General features: G+C 41.7%; 1 pseudogene; it reads right to left on the bottom strand.

Moving 5' to 3' along the window:
* Nucleotides 1-326: 326 nt before the first annotated feature.
* LOC125166461 (parafibromin-like) lies at nt 327-15,656 on the bottom strand (annotated as a pseudogene).
* Nucleotides 15,657-17,393: the final 1,737 nt, after the last annotated feature.

Below are 17,393 nucleotides of genomic sequence, written 5' to 3'. Positions count from 1 at the left end.
TACTGGGTGTTAGGCACATTACAGAAGACCGGTTGTCTCCACCTTCTTGGAGCTTGCTGTCTCCATAAATACTCCTGATAAAGCGTTTGGGGTCAGTGGGGAGAAGGGCTTAGACTTCCCTTCAGGACGCAGTGACAGCTATCAGTCGGTCATTAGTGATGGAGTGCAGCGCTGGGTTAGACATTAACCAACAGCTTAGGTTGTTCTAGAGAGATTTTTCTATTGTACTTTGAATGGAAACAAAAGAAACTCCATTTTTGCTAATGGGAACAGGGCTACTTTCCTGTAGCCCGGGTGGTGGGGGGCGGTGTGTAATGGATCTAAGTTTAGCCCGCTTTGAACTCGTCGGGCGCTTTCCCCACTGCTTGGAGAACGCCCCTGAGGGTGTGGTGTCTGAGCTTCTTCTCCCAGGCCCCGGCACCCGGTAGCCGCTGCTCAGAGGGCACCTCCTCGGCGGGTGAGAGGTCCCTGACGGCCGCTAGAGGGAGCCAGCGCCCGACACAGAGGCGGCTGTGACCTGGGCCTCCTTCCCCTTCTGGCTTAGTAGTAGCTCAGGGGGGATTTAGAATGCCCTGGAAAACAAAGCAGTGACATCAAAGACGGGTCGCCACATGAAATGCTGGACTCCAGTTAAATTTGAATTTCAGATAAACAATAAATGTAAATGATAAATTATTGTCTTAAATGGAGATTTAACTGAATGTCCTGTACTTTTTCTTCGCTAAATCTGGCAACTGTAATTAAAGAACAAAGGGACCCTGGGAAGACTGAAAGTCCTTCTAAGGGATGGGGGCGGGGGGAGGGAGACAATTTTTCCTACTTACCTGTTACTTGAATCTAGAACAAAATTTTACATCCTTTGGACTGGAAAATGTTGCTTTCTTCACAGTTGCAGAAAAGCAGTGATGTGGCCCATGGCCTCTGCTGGGAGAGGCATGAGGAGCTGCCCTCTACTCCAAACACCTCCTCCATTGTCTTCTCCAAGGGTGGATGCGCCATTGAAGTCCTTTCTAAGTTCAGGACTTTCTCCTAAAGATGTGTTTCTTTGAGAGAATGTCTTAGCTAAGGCCGCCATAACAAAATAGTACCCAGGGGCGGGACGGGGGGGGGGGGGGGGGGGGGCAACCCTTGTCAATTATTTCTCACAGTTCAGGAGGCTGGAAATCCAAGATCAGAGTGGCAGAATGGTTGGGTTCTTGGTGAGGACCTTCTCCCTGATTTGCAGAAGGCCACCCTACTGTGTCCTAAAATGGTGGAGGGAAAGCTTTCTGTTCTCCATGTGCCCTTGTAAAGGCGTCAATCACATCATGTGATCTCCCTTCTCATGATCTTATCTAAACCTAATTAAACTTCCAAAGGCCTCACCTCCAAATACCATAGCAGTGGGGTTAGGGCTTCATCCTATGGATTTGGGGAGGCCATAAACATTCCGTTCATTGCAGAGAAGAGTATAAGCTCTGTCAATGAAAACTTCCTGAAGGATTGCTTGGCCACTTTTGGAAATTAGTACCAGACCAGAAAAGGAAATAGATCAAAAGTTCAGGCTGAAAGGTAATAGGCAAGGAAGGGCCCAAGACATCAAGACAAATATGAGGATCCCAGAAGAGGAGAGGGTTGGGCTGCAGTTGCTACGTTTATAGTTCACTATTTTGTCCAGGGCTGGAGCCCTTTCAGAGGACACATTTAGAATCTGAAGAGGTCCTTCATATCAAATTAAAAAAATGACTTCCAGTCGCCTTGAATGTATGACCATGATTGCCATTCATGGCAATAATAGTATTCTCAGACTGAATAAACTCAATCAATCACAAGGAGCATTTTTATTTCTCCTGATAGTTGGAACGGAGTTCTAGCATCCTTTGTGTCCTAATAAAAGTGAAAGTAATCACAAGGGGCTGTGCTCACCATCAGCCCACACGTCTCCCTAAGCTTTTTGTCTTGCCTGCTTCTCCCATTCAGAGGCGACAAAGGTATGAGGAATACTGAGAAGGTTCTTATATGGCTCACAAAAGGAAGTATTCCTCCTTTGATTCCTTTTTCTCCAAGGTCGATATCAAGCAAAGAGCTCTTAATTGCTGGCAGAGGCTGCCTTAGAATCCGAGAGGACACTAAAGTTACTGACCTTGAAGACACAAGCATTCTCCTGCAGTCCTGGAGGTTTAAAAAAAATTTTTTGTAAGCTGATGACATTGATATCAAATTAAATCAGCAGGGGGCACAATTTCTTCACCATGTGTTAGGCTTCGTTTTTTTGATTAGAAAGAAAACTTGAAATGTTTCTTTGTACTGTTTTGAATCGGTGTTATCTGATATATCTGATAATTCAAATAGCAAAATGTCATGTACGTATTCATTTTCCACAGAAGAAGGCAAACTGAGCCATCCAAAGGGGACTGGCAAATGATCTGACAGTGCCCAGCTAATTCTATCATTTTGGCATTAGCAATTCTTATTTTTAAAAATAGACAATCAGAGGGTGGGCATGTTCAGCACTGTAAACACAAGCATTACAGCTGAACCTGTTGCCTGTAGTTAAAGTTTCTCCTTAGAAACTCCCAGCCTCATGGTAACCCCTGTTTTCTGGGCAACTAGAAAATTAGTAGGAAGATTTCATCAAGAATTGTAGCAGTTACTTTCAGGGGCTGTGTTTTGCAGATGTCTTGCTCATCTTGAAACGGTTTGCACATTCCTAATACCTTAAAATCAGATGTATTATATTCTCTGACTTGGTAGAAAGGAATAGAAATCAATGCACTGGTCTCATAGTGTTCCCGTATGTGTGATGTGGAACGAGATGGCAGTACCCAGGTGTCAGCTCCTGCATTGGTACTTGGCTCTGACTCAGTGCCCTCTTGGATTAATCACTTTATTTCTCCTGGCATTCATTCTATTAATCTTTGAAAAGAGAAACAGAGTATACCTATCACACGGGAGTATTTTTTTTTTATTATATGAAATTAATTGTCAAATTGGTTTCCATACCACACCCAGTGCTCATCCCAAAAGATGCCCTCTTCAATACCCATCACCCACCCTCCCCTCCCTCCCATCCCCCATCAGCCGTCAGTTTGTTCTCAGTTTTTAAGAGTCTCTTATGCTTTGGCTCTCTCCCACTCTAACCTCTTTTTTTTTTCCTTCCCCTCCCCCATGGGTTTCTGTTAAGTTTCTCAGGATCCACATAAGAGTGAAAACATATGGTATCTGTCTTTCTCTGTATGGCTTATTTCACTTAGCATCACACTCTCCAGTTCCATCCACGTTGCTACAAAGGGCCAGATTTCATTCTTTCTCATTGCCACGTAGTACTCCATTGTCACACGGGAATATTAGGAAGATTCCAGAAATCTTATCGCAAAAGCATTACCCAGAGTTCTTCAACATTATTATTATTAAATACAGTATTAATAATAGCCAAAACTTACACAAAACTTACTCTGTTTTAGGCTTTGTTTCTTTGCATTTATCAACTCCTCAAAATCTTCTTCAGAGAGGTTAAGAAGCTTACCCAAATTCACTGATGTAGTAACAGGTGAGGCAGAGATAAAAAGACATAGAATCTGGCTCCAAAACCTGTGTGCAAAATGTAAGATTTTAAAATTCTGACTTAATTTTTGGAATAAGTAATAATTCACAGGTTTTAAAAATGAGAATGGCATGCGATGAGAAGTTCTGCTTCCACTCTACCCGCCCTGTTCTCTGATCTCCTCCCTCCCCTCGAAGTATACACCTTCAGTACTTTATGCAATTATAAACAAAAATAAAACAGGGTGCCTAAGTGGCTCACTCGGTTGAGTGTCTGACTCTTGATTTCAGCTCTGGTCATGATCTCACAGCTTGTATGATCAAGCCCCTCGTTGGGCTCTGTGCTGATAGTGCAGAACTGAACCTGCTTGGGATTCTCTCTCTCTCTCTCTCATTTTCTGTGCCCCTCCCCCATTCATGTGCACACGCACTCTCTCTTTCTGTCTCAAAAGTAAACATTTAAAAAAATAAACAAAAATAAATTTACCCTCCCTTTTATGACACCACAGGCATCCCAGTGTGTTCACTATTGTGAATTTTGCCTTTCCACTCCACCATCTGTCCTGGATGCCTTCCTCTAGCACAACAGAGAAGGGAACCTCACTCTTTCCCAGCTGTATGGATTCTGTTGTGAGACATTCCATGGTGGACGTCACCAATCCTCCATTTATGGAAACGGGCTGCTTCTCTTCTTATGCTCTTACAGTCAATACCACAACATAGCACTTGTGCACATGCCACCTTGTAGCTGTGCAGGCACTTCTGTAAGATCAGTTTCCAGAAGTATGAGATCTGCGTTAGAGTGAGGAAACATTTCTAATGTTGCATAGTTACCACCACATGGCCCTTCTAGGGACCGTGCCATTTGCATTCTACCAGAAATGCCTATTTCCCTACAGCTTTACTAACAGAGAGGGTATTGTTGAATTTCTGAATGTTTGCCAGTATGATGGGTGAGGATGGCATCCCAGTATAGTTTTCATTAGCATTTAAAAAGTTATGAATAAGATTGAACATCTTTCCATTGGTTTAAGGTTTCCTTTATTATTTTTTTAAAATTTATTTATTTTGAGAGAGCGAGAGAGGGTGCACGTGCAGGTGCTCATGTTGGGAGCAGGGGAGGGGCAGAGAGAGAGGGAGAGAGAGAATCCCATGCAGGGATTCTCCTTGTGGGCTCCATCTCACGACGTGAACAGTGACATCATGACCTGAGCCCAAATCAAGAGTTGGATGCTCGACCGACTGGGCCCCCCAAGCTCCCCTAAGGTTTCCTTTATACTTCTTTTTACGTGATCTGTCTGTCCATGTCCTTGCCTGGTTATGTTTTGTCTTGTTTATCTTTTTCATCTCAATTTTTTTAGGAGTTTTTAATGTTAGAAAAATAAACCATTTTTACATGATAGGAGTTGCAAATATTTTTCTTGGTTTGCATTTGCTTTTTACTTTGCTAATCTCTTTTTGGAGACCATGAATGCATTTTTAGTTTCTTGAGAGTTTCAATGAAGATATGGGGCTTCAGTGTCGTAGGTTGTTAATTATTCAAGTTTGTAATTTTATTCAGTAAAAATATACTGAGAACTTACTACTGTGCTTCCCAATTTGTCCGAAGTGTTTGGAAGAAAACTACTCCCCTGGATAAGTTCCTAACCTAGTTGGTGAGTCAGGGCTAAGTAAATAATTCCAGCGTGTCAGTGGTAAGAGTTAAATCAGAAATATGGCAAAGGGCTGTAAGACTACAGATGGTTTGGCTAGCTTTGAGAATTCTATGAAAGATTTTGTAAAGAAAGTTATTGGTAAGCAGGGTCTTGAGGGATCTGTAGGGGTTTGACAGGTGAAAGAGAATGCAAGGCTTATATACCTGTACCCTAGCTCCTGAGGGAGTAGGTCCAATGTTAGCATTTGGAAAACTCTTTCCCCTCCAGACCAGATGGGTTGCCTTTCCTTGTACCAATTTGCCAAAATACAAGTAATAATCCCAACTATTTCTTAAGAGGGGATATAGCACTCTTACTTGAAGGAAACTTATTATGTTTGATTTTCTGCAAAGTTAAGTTTGTGGTGGCTTCAGACTCTAGATGTCCACCTAATGTCATTCTCTTCTAAACATTTGATGTTAAGTCTGGTATTTCACCTCTAGAATAAAGAAAAGAGAAGGATTTCAGAAACTGGTTTATCTTAAGTTCTTGACTGTGACAACTCTAATAGTTTTTTCTTTTAGGTTAGTCTTACGGTTTCTGCAGAACTGGAAGTTGTTTTTGTAATACCCCCAATCATCTCTTCATTTGCCAGTTCAAGTATGAAATACAATTGACATGCAAGCAAGGGAAGAATGGGGTCAGCTACTGACTGGTCTTTGGGAGCTGGGAAGCTAGGACTCACTACATTAGTTCAAGTGGCAGGCACAACTCTTGTCCACCCAAACTATCCTCCCTTTGTGTCTCCCCAGTCAAACTCCTGTCCAGTGCAGAGAGGCAGGGAGACAGCTCAGGAGTGTATTGTGACTAATCTGGTCTAGTCTGGACCAATCATACCAATCTAGTTCTTTTCTTTCAAAACTGGATATCTGGTCTCCCTTAAGCCCAGGGTGGTGTGACCCTGTTAGGGTCAATAATACACAGAGGAAAGGGGGGAGGGCAGGTTTTGAGAAAGCTTTGCTTTCCTGAAAAAATAAAACCAGGCAGATAGTTGATCTTCTTTCACTGCTTCAACCTGCCTTGAAATCAGATGTGATGCCTAGAACCACAGCAGCCATCCTTTGGCCAAGAAGACTGAAGAATTTTTGCACAGACATGTTGCTGACTTAACATGGCAGTTGCCTATGTCCAGTGGAGGAAAATAAACTTTTCTTTCCTTTCTTTTCTTTTCTTTTCTTTTCTTTTCTTTTCTTTTCTTTTCTTTCTTTTGAAAGAGAGAGAAAGACAGAATAGGAGGGGCAGAGAGAGAGGGAGAGAAAGAGAATCCCAAGCAGGCTCTGCACTCAGTGAAGACCCGAACTCAGGGCTTGAACTCAACAAACTGTGAGATCACGACCAGAGACGAAATCAAGAGTCAGATGCTCAAGTGACTGAGCCACCCAGGCGCCCTGAACATTCTCCTTTTCTTCATCTATTGTTGGTCAGGCTTTCCTTGAAGCAAACAGTCACTAAGGGGCAGCGCGGCCACTTATAACACTACCAGGTTGGCTTGCCACACTTCTACAGATTCAGCCAAGAAGGAGACCACAGACCCAGTCTATTGAACAAAGAGCATAAACAAGAGCAGCGTGGCGTCAGCCACCTGCACCCCCTGTCCCACGGGCCCACGCCAAACCAGAAAGGCCAAGTGATGCACAGCACAGGCAGTGGGTGCTGTTGCAGTCCACAATCACCCCACCAGAAAGAGTTGCTGTGGCTTCCTGGGAATATTTATTTCCTCTCACAAATTGGATTCTGGGGATGACATAATTCTCACCCACTTAAAATATATGATACATGTCTCTCTCTGCTTCTTTTTAAGGTGTTAATGGTTTTTCACTGTGTGGCTGTTTCTATGCTCATATTTATACTCCATATTTGCTTTTTTTAATAGTTGTTATTAAACATCACATCTGTGGGACCCTAGAAAAATAGTATAGGCATAGTCTAAAACAGATCAAGCAAAGTTTGTCTTTACTTTGGCCTCTACGTTTCAACTTTCAGGGTTCTCATGATGCTTACCAGTATCTAAATTTTATGTGTATCATTGGTAATAAAATTGCAGAACTAAAGTGCCCAACCTCTCCTCGGTTCTACAGTGCTTTCTGAAATTAGGAGAATCTTAAAACACACTGTAAGGGCAAGTGTGGTGGAAGGCCTTTTCTGGAAATGGGGTTAGCACGGCTGTGGAAGCTGGCATCCCCATGTAAACTTATCTCTTCGCTGTTAAATGCCATAAATTTTCATTAGGTGATCAACAGAAATGGCATGATTGCTCAGGAGCTCAACCCTGGTATTTAAATTTCTTCTCCTCAACTTTAATGAGGGCATATATCAGAGCAGTAGAGTGGGGTGACATTTACAACACTGCCACTCCATTCTGTGATTAGACACACATCATTCAGAGGTTGGGCTTCAGACTAGTGGTAATTCCAACGTGTTCTAAACAGCAGTCGTGGTAATTACAAAACTTACAATGAGAAATAACAAATAATATCTTGTTTTTCCACCTGCACTTCGATTAGCAGTAGCATCACATAGCTGGAAGCGTGGCAGGGGGTTCTGCTATACGTTGCTCCCTGAACACAGGAGTGGGAGGGAGAGGAGGGCCTTCTGGCAGATGAAGAAATAGAGAAGAAATGCAGGAGTTGGGAGGACACCACAGGAAAAGATAAAAACCACAGAACATAAGTATATTAATCGGGGTTCTCCTCAAAGCATTAAATAAGGTCTTGTTAAAAGATCGATCTGTGACCTTCATTTGTAAGTTTTGGTAAATTCATAAAGCTTGAGCCTCACTCAGCCTTTAGGTCAAGATATATCCATGTGTCTTGATCCAAATTCCAGAAACAGGAGAAAATTCAGAATCTCAAGTGAGCTGTATGTTTTACCATGTAGCTATCAATGTTTCTTAGAACTCTAAGAAAACTGATCTATCCAAAGAAATTTTGTGATAACTGAGTTCTTTTTTTTAAGTTTTTTAAAAAATCTTTATTTATTTTTGAGAGGGAGAGAGACAGAGTGCAAACGGGGGAGGAACAGAGACAGAGGGAGACACAAAATCCAAAGCAGGTTCCAGGCTCTGAGCTGTTAGCACAGAGCCAGACGTGGAGCTTGAACTCATGAACCACGAGTTCATGACCTGAGATGAAGTCAGATGCTTAACCGGCTGAGCCATCCAGGTGCCACTGTGATAACTGAGTTCTAACACTGTTTCATTCTATTGCTGGACATTTAGATCTAGACAAATTTCATCATAGTTGAGACAAAATTCTTTAAATTTGACAAATATTTCAACTGGTGATCCGTCAGGCAAAAGCCATGGCCAATCTTTGGACTTCCAGACAGGACCCTGTATGACAAATGGTACAACCTAGTGCCCCCAACTCTTGAGGCATGTGCTTAAGGGGCCGGCTGCTTAAGGGTTCACTTAAGTGAACTGCTACTCTATAAGGAACTCAGCCCTCTGGCTGCATCTGCTCTTTTCTACTCGGAATCATAGTTTCATTTCCTCATTGGCAGCCTTGTTTTCCTTTTCACCTGATGTGACAAATTCAGAGACTGTAGAAGGTCTTTTGCATTAAGCATGGTGTTTAAAGAGGTAGTAGGTGCTTAATTTATGATCACGGGTGCTAAAGATTCTTTTGTCTCATTTGGTGGAAGCCTGATTTGAGAAACCGGTCTCAGAACTGGCTGCGTTCAGGAGTCTGGGTCTTATGGGCAGATGCATCATCCTCTGTTACAGATTTCAGTGGCCTTCCCTGGTGGGTACCATAACATCATTTTGGAAGACTTCCATTTCTTCTTTTCCTTTGAACGTCTCCTGGTCATATCTGTTATAGGTAGCTGGGACAGGCAATTTCGTATACAACATGGGATCTACAGATACTATATTTGGGATCAGGTATATTTCATTCTTCTCTAGCCTTTACAGATTGAAGAATTGCAAAAGTATTCTTGGAAACAGTTTACTGTATTTCTGATCCTACCCCCAATTCTGCTGATGATATATCTTGGGCCATAGTTACCTCAACATCCCCCAAAGCCTCTATTTCGGGGCAGTCGTATCATCATCTACATCAATCTCGATTGCAGATCTTTTCTTAGCCTTAACTTTGCAGCAATTTTTTTTCCCACTGACACAGCTTCAGACAAAGACTGACCTGTTCAGCTTGTACAATCCCTCCTTTTGGCCCCTCCAAACCAGCAGCCAATCTCTCTTTATCAAGGTCCACACATTCCTCATCTTCAGTTCATGGTTTCTTTGCTCCTCCTACAACATCCCCTCATTTTAACTTGAGCACATCCCTGAGGACCTATTTCTAGGGGTGCCCTTCTGTCCATCCTTGCTGAAGTTAATGTTTCACCGTGAGTTATCCAAGAACATCTCCTCGGTCAGGGCCTCTAACCACAGCAATGGTTTCAGTAGCCGCAGTAGGGCATCAACAGTAGGATGCGAAAAGCACACAGTGTTCAGTACGAATAAGGTAGAAGCCAGCGTGCGATGTTCTCTGGTTTGCCTTCCTTTCCGGTCTCCCAGACTACGTAACTGATCTAGATGTTCTGGGGTTACTAGAATGCCTGACAGTCACTTTGTCTTCCTTCACAACAATCTCCTTTTCTGGGTGCTGTGCTGTTGTACGATGGTGGGTACCTGTGTCCCCCACCTCTCTGCCATCTCTGATAGCAAATGTGGCATCGGCCCCTCAAATCTCTGAGGACCCCACACTATAAGGCCTCATAAGGGCATATGAGATCATCTTAACCGGGCCTTTCCACCCTTAATGTCTTTTTTTGGTAATAGCTGGGTCCAGCGTGCACATCTACAATACGCATCCCCATCAAGAGGGATTTTCTTACAGTTTCACGCTTATGTTCAAAATTGGCCCCTTGTTTTTTTTTTTTTTCTTTACTGATAGTACTACTCAGTTGGTGAGGCTTTTAACCAGTCATTCTGCATTTTTCTCTTTCATTTCCACTCCATATCTAACCCAACCAGAAATCCTGTCGCTGGAAGATTTCTGTAATAATCCCCTAACTGGTTTTCCTATTTCTAGTTTCAGCCTCCTCCTCCTCCTTGCACCCCACACCTCCATCTAGTCTCCAAACTGCACCCAGAGCATTCTTTTAAAAGGCACATTGGATCGTGTCACTGTCTTGCAATAACCCTTCAGTCACATCACTGGCGTTTAGAACCAACCCAGAGTTTTCTCTGGGACCTCCAAGCCCTGCATGATTGTGTCCCTGGCTATCTCTCTGAACCTAGTTCACAGACCTGACCCCTGGCTCACTCTGCTTATCACACTGCTTCTTTGCTGGTTCTTATATGCCAACTGAGGACCTGCCTCAGGTCCTTTGTTCTTGCTGTTCCCTTAGCCTGGAACCTAGCCTCTAGGCAGCTGCTTCCTCAGTTTATCTGCTTTCCCGCTCAGAGTCACCTCTCCCCTTGAGCACCCTATCTGAAATATCACTCTCATCCCCTCACCCTCCTTTATTTTTCATTGTAGCATTTATGGTTATTCAGTATCATATTATGTATTTCTTATTGATTTGTTTATGGTATCTGCCTAACAAACAAAGACCCCTGAGCACAGGCAGTCTGCTTTGTGGTCTGCAGGGTCCCCCTCACCTAAAAGGATACATATTTGTTGAATGAATGCTAGATGGGGAAACTGGAACTTAGGACAAACTATCCTTATTTTCCTGTTTTTTCCAGGACAATTTTGCCAAGGGTAAGGACAATCCACTGTGCAAGTAATGTGGGCATACATGATCAGAAATGGACCGTAATTTGAACTCAAGTCCTGTTGTATCCCTTTGTGGCTCCCTGTTGATGGCTGCAATAAAATTTTATAATGGTCTGCCCAAAGAATCTTAAAATTAAATTCTAAATGATTTCCTCCTAGTGTTTCTGCCCTGACCACACAGAGGGTCTGCAGGAGATGATGTACTAGAATAGCGTGTGCCCAAGCTGGAATTGGTACAGCAGCATCAATATCGTATTTGCTAACTCATGTTGCTAATGAGGACAGTTTTGGGGAGTTTCAATGACAGGCTCCTCATTTACTTCCTGAGCTGCATGTATAATGCTATCAGCCCCTGAAACAAGGTTGGTAACATCAGTGCATAAATCACTCTTCAAGTGAGCAGAGTAAATATGCTATGACTTCCATTTACCCCATGTAACAGCAAATGAAGGAGAACATTTATTATTTACTTACTCTGGTTACATCAGCTTTTGAAATGGTTCTAGTTGAACTATAAAACTCTACCAAATGTCTTGACTGACCTACCTAGTGGAATGGGGAAACTTATAGTGGCAGCCAGAAAACTTAGATTTGTCTCCATCACATGTGTAAGCTTGTGGGAGCAGTTTACATTCCTTCTGTTCCTTATAATAGTAGAGGATAGTACAGTTGAAATTTTCCAGAAAGCCCAGCATTTTCAGAAAACAACTATAATAGGATTCCCCTTTATTGAAAAAAGAAATAAGACAATTTAAAATATATAGAGAAAAAATGTTTGTGGGGGCACCTGGGTGGCTCAGTCGGTTGAGTGACCAGCTCTGGCTCAGGTCATGATCTCACAGTTTGTGAGTTGAAGCCCTACATCAGTCTCTCGCTGCTGTCAGCACAGAGCCTGCTTCTGATCCTCTGTCCCTGCCCTCCCTCTCCCCCTCCTTCACTCATGCTCTCTCTCTTCAAAGACAAGTAAAAACATGAAAAAAACCCCCACATATTTGTGGAACAAGAATTGACTGTCTACAAATAAATGTATAGAATAAGGAGTTTCTCTAAAGTTCTGTTTCTATGCTTTTTGTAAGTTTTCTGCATTTCTTCAGGCATATGCCACACATATTTACTGAGCGCCTACTATGATCTGCGTACCTTGTTAAACAGAGCTAGGGATGTGCACTGTAGAGGACAGGCATGCATGTAAACATGTACTGTTTTTATAATTAAGTTAAAAGAATATATTCTCTCTGATCAAAATAATCTCTGTTTTCATAAAAGTTTGAGGCAAAAAATGGAAGAAAGAATTGTCAAAATTTCAAGGAAAATCTTATTGTTTATTCATTTTTTTATTTTTTAATTTTTTTTCAATATATGAAATTTTTTGTCAAATTGGTTTCCATACAACACCCAGTGCTCATCCCAAAAGGTGCCCTCCTCAATACCCATCACTCACCCTCCCCTCCCTCCCACCCCCCATCAACCCTCAGCTTGTTCTCAGTTTTTAAGAGTCTCTTATGCTTTGGCTCTCTCCCACTCTAACCTCTTTTTTTTTTTTTTTTCTCAAGGAAAATCTTATAAGCCAACAACTCAGATGACTAGATTGGTCGGGTTGCATCTACAGGACTATTGTAGAATTGGATTGCACGAGTTCAGAAATGTTTGCAGCTTTGGAAACTGGTCTCTGATGCCCCTAGTAGTATTTATTTTACCTGTTTGTTTGTTTGTTTGTTTGTTTAAAACCTCTTTCAAAGGGTTATATGAACTTAATAACCTCTGTGTTGCTAAGGACCAGATAGGGGTCTAGCACACCACGAGTGTGGTGAGGCCAGAGCCCTCATGCCTTCTGGAGGAAATTCTCATTGTATATTTCTGGAAAGCAACTTGGAAAAATGCATTCTTCATCTCACATGTGGAAAAACTTTCTTAAGGTCTGGCCATACAAAAATTGAAGAAGACATTGATCTTGAAGTCTCCAGATTCTGTTTCTTAATCTCCTCACACTTTCCTAGTGTTTAATATTCTCTGTTCACAGACAAATCTGCTCCTTGGAAATCATTTTGAAACTGTGACTCACACCAAAGTTCAGGTGATTTAGGTATGTTTCTCCTTTCCCTAAGGCATTTGCCCTATCACGGCTCAACTCTTTAAACAAGGGGAATCACTTCTGAACTTCTTACTTTATCATGTTAATTGGAGATATAGAGTACCTTTCAATTCTGACATTCTTTGCTTCTAAATGCACAGCTTAGTATTTGTGTGGATATTATGGGGCAGAAGGGAGGAAAAGCAGGGGGTGAAATTTTTTTTTTTTGGAAGACCCTATTATCAGTTAGGGTGATTTTCCTTACAAGTAACAAAACACCTAACAGCATTTTATCCAATAAAGTCATTTAATTACCCATGTAACAAGAAGTCCAGAGATGTGAGTTTCCGGAGTGGGTCAGCAGCTCAACATGGCTAAGCGACTGAGTCAGTGTCTCTGATGGACTTGTCTTCCCATCATACCTTCCCAAAGGTCTGCAGCAGCTCCAAGCATCTTATCTTCACCTAAGTGTTCAAAGACAGAAGGGTTGTCCTCATGGGCCTTTCCCCCTTTGTCTGATGGGAGACTGTCTCAAAGCTCCCCAGCAGACTCCTCTTATAGCACATTGGCCGGAACTGGGTCATTTCCACCACCTGTAGTAGCAAGTTGTTGACAGACCAATCACAGGTTTTCCCCAGGGCTAGGCATATCGAGAACTGGAACAAATTGAGATTTTGTTAGCAAGGAAGCAAAGGAAAGTATTGCTGGAAGGCAGTCAATAGTGTCTGCCGCAACCTTGGGACCACATCACCAAGGAGCTACTCTGAGCAGATCTGTGACCATGCTTGAAAATGGCTGAGTCAGAAACCCGGGCTTTCTCTAGTCCCTTCCACCTTATAGTTCCTTCCTTGCAAATGTTCAGGTTAAGAGGGGAGGGGTGTGTGATGGAAACAGATGGTGATGTTCTAAATTAAAAGAGAAATGGGATGTTGTAGTGCTGTGTTCAACTTGTCTATTCTCAAAATTTTTTGTCACACAATTTTATTCTTTAACTTGAATTTATTCTGCTGAACATCTTCTGCAAACTTGCTATAAAAACAATAGATTTTTTTTTTTTTTTTTTGGTCAGGCTGCTCTTTCACTGAAACAGTCCAGAGATGATTGTATTCACTTTTATCTTTTAAATCTCCACTTATCAAATACCAGTGTGCATAAAACAACAACAACAACAACAACAACAAACAGATGGTATGATTTGAAGCTTCTTTTGTTGTATGCAGGCTAATGTTTTAAACATCATGTCAAAATTTGACTTGTAATTTTAAAATTGCTATTTTCCCAGGCTGAGCTTGGAATATCTTCAAATTTCTCCAACAGTGTCTCATGAAGGGAAAGCAAGATTTTTGCATGTGGGCAAATTCAAGAAAAGGACAAATGTTTAAAGGACACATTTTTTTCAAATAAAAATTAAAATAGTTTTATTGAGGTGTAACTGGGTGGCTCAGTCAGTTAAGTGTCTGACTCTTGATTTCAGGTCAGGTCATGATCTCACAGTCCTGAGATCAAGCCCTCTGTTGGGCTCTGCTTTGGGCTCTGGCAGTGGGAGTGGAGCCCGCTTGGGATTCTCTCTCTCCCTCTCTCTCTCTGCCCCTTCCTCGCTGGCTCCCTCTCTCCCTCTCTAAATAAATAAACAAACAAACATTAAAAAAATAGTTTTATTTGATTCTAATGTAGCAAAAACTTTCTATTTTTAGAACATATAGTACCTATTACATCTAATATGAATGTTAGTTTTCAAAATCTCACTTCTTTTTTAGTTATTAAAATACTGGTATCTTAACATCTTTGAAAAGAAGCAAACAGATTCATCTTTCTAATCATTCATCTTTTATAGTTGGGTAGAGTTTAGAGTTTATAAAATTTGTTCATACACACTATTTCATGTTATCTTTCAATTAACCTGCAAACAAATATTATTTTTCCCATTTATATACGAGGAGATTGGGGGTCAAAAAAATACCTTACCTAAGGTCAAAGAATGTTAGCTGTGGAGTTAGGGTTAAAATGAGGTTTTCTATCCATTGCAACTCTTACTAGTGCCTATATCCTATGTCAAGAACCATTCTGACACTGGAAATAATAAAAGAACAACAATCATATCTAACATTTATCAAGTGCCAGGCACTATCCCAAATACTTACACGTGTTGTTACCTTTAATCTTGTCAACAAATCTATGAAATAGAAACTATTAAAATTCCCTTTTTACAGATGTAGAAACAGAGGTCTCAAGACTTACATAAGGTCATCCAGATAGAAATAGGGAATTGTCACTTCTTAATCATTTAACAAGCACACACCTCTCTGTGTCTAGGTTGTAGTTACCTCCTCCATGGCTGGTCAGAGACTGATCTCTGCAAGACGGAGCCACCTTTGGAAGCATCGGCTGCCATGATATATGGCTGCTCTTTGCAGTACTGTTGCATTTTTTTCATGACCCTTAAGCTGCCATGATGCAAACCCAGCTCAAAGAAGTTAAGCAAAAGGGCTGTCTATTGACTCATAGAATCCAAGGGAGGGCTGAACAACCAAACCACCCACCCATGATAAGGGCAGGATGCTGCTGGTCGCGGGTGTTTCTGGAAACAGTAACTTCAGGGCTGGTTGAATGCTTGCCCTCTTTTTCTCTTATTTCTTTGTGCATGTTGGCATCATTCTTTCTTACTACCAATAGCTTTTTTTTCAAATGGTAGAAATCCCAGTCACTGATACCTCATGAAATTCTTCTTTTGACTTTCACCAACAGAGTCTGACTCTATGCGGTCTAGTTGGAAAAAACTCCACAGAAGGGCTCTGATTGGTCTGGCATGTATAAGAAGCCACATGTGGACCATTCATATCATGTATGAACCTGTAAGAGTTGACACGTGCAGCTGGGCAGTGTGTGTGCTTTACAAAGGTGCCTACCCAAGGGGCATGTAGGGATTGAAACAAAGCCCATTCTCTGCTCACCAAGACAGTAGCCTGGGATAGGCATCTTCTTAGAAGAAAAAATGCCTTTTGCTTCCTTCAGACAGTGGGTTTTGCCAGGCTGGGTACCCACTGGGCTCAGCACTTTTATAAATGGAGGTATAATTGACATATAACATTATACTAGTTTCAGATGTTGTAATGATATGATATTTGTAATACTGTGAAATGATCACCCCAATAATTCTGTCACTATACATAGTTATGACAATAATTCTTTCTTGTGATAAGAACTTTTAAGATCTACTCTCTTAGCAACTTTCAAATACACAATACAGTATTATTAACTATAGTCACTATGCTGTATGTTATATCCTCATCACTTATGTATTTATTTATTTATTTATTTATTATTTTTTTATCTGAGAGAGCACACAAGTGGGGGAGAGGGGCAGAGGGAGAGAGAAAGAGAAAGAGAGAGAGAGAGAGAGAGAGAGAGAGAGAGATGGGGAGAGAATCTTAAGCAGGCTCCATACTCAGTGTAGAGCCCAACATGGGGCTTGACCCCACCACCCTGGAATCACGACCTGGGTCGACATCAAGAGTCAGATGCTCAACCGGATGAGCCACCCAGGTGCTCCACAACTTATTTATTTTATAATTAGAAATTTGTGCCTTTGACACCCTTCACTCATTTCACCTCCCAACCCTCCATTTCTGGCAATCGCCAATCTGTTCTTTGTATCTATGAATGAACACCCACACACACAACTTTTTTTCCACATGGAGGCACTGATTAGGTTTGCAGTTACCCTGTGTAAAATATGACAGCTTCCGAGGAATGTAGATGGAGGAAGAAAAGGGAAGTGCTAATTTCAGAGAAAGAGGAGATGAGCAACAGAACACTGAAAGGGAATTTGAGCCACTTGCAGCGCTCAAAGTTTTCTTGCTTAGTAACACACAGTGAGTGGATTCTCTGTAGAAAACTGTTTCTACTTCATGTAAATTAAAAAAAAAAAAAAACAGTTCCACAATCAAGGCATGAAAAAATGATAAGTAGAGGCTGTGAGGTGAACAAAACCCACTGCCATTTCAAGGTTTAATAGCACGTTGGGAAGCAGCTTGCTCCTCCCGGGCATTACACATCCTCTCTTTGAGGATGCAGAAGCTCTCTCACGGTGGATTCGACTAAACGATTTCATGGTTTTTATTGAAAAGACAGTCTGACATTTAATTGAGACGCCTGATGGTCTGATCGTCTAGGAGCAAAGCACTACTGAAAGCAGCTTTGGTTACATGGAAGTGATATTTTTAGCACCAGGTTTGTGGAGCTGCAAAAATTTAAAACTTTAAGAAAGAAAAAAAACTACTTCTCATGGGTCAGAACAAGCAAGGTTTTCTCTGGAATGCAGTCATACCACCTTTACCGAGTAGGCTCAACTTCTCTGAAACCGCAGCTGTGTGGAAGTGG

The sequence above is a fragment of the Prionailurus viverrinus genome, chromosome B2 (genome assembly GCF_022837055.1).
Source record: "Prionailurus viverrinus isolate Anna chromosome B2, UM_Priviv_1.0, whole genome shotgun sequence".
In the NCBI taxonomy this organism is placed as follows: domain Eukaryota; kingdom Metazoa; phylum Chordata; class Mammalia; order Carnivora; family Felidae; genus Prionailurus; species Prionailurus viverrinus.
The sequence above is the reverse complement of the archived record's forward strand: the minus strand, read 5'-3'. Positions and strand labels throughout refer to the sequence as shown.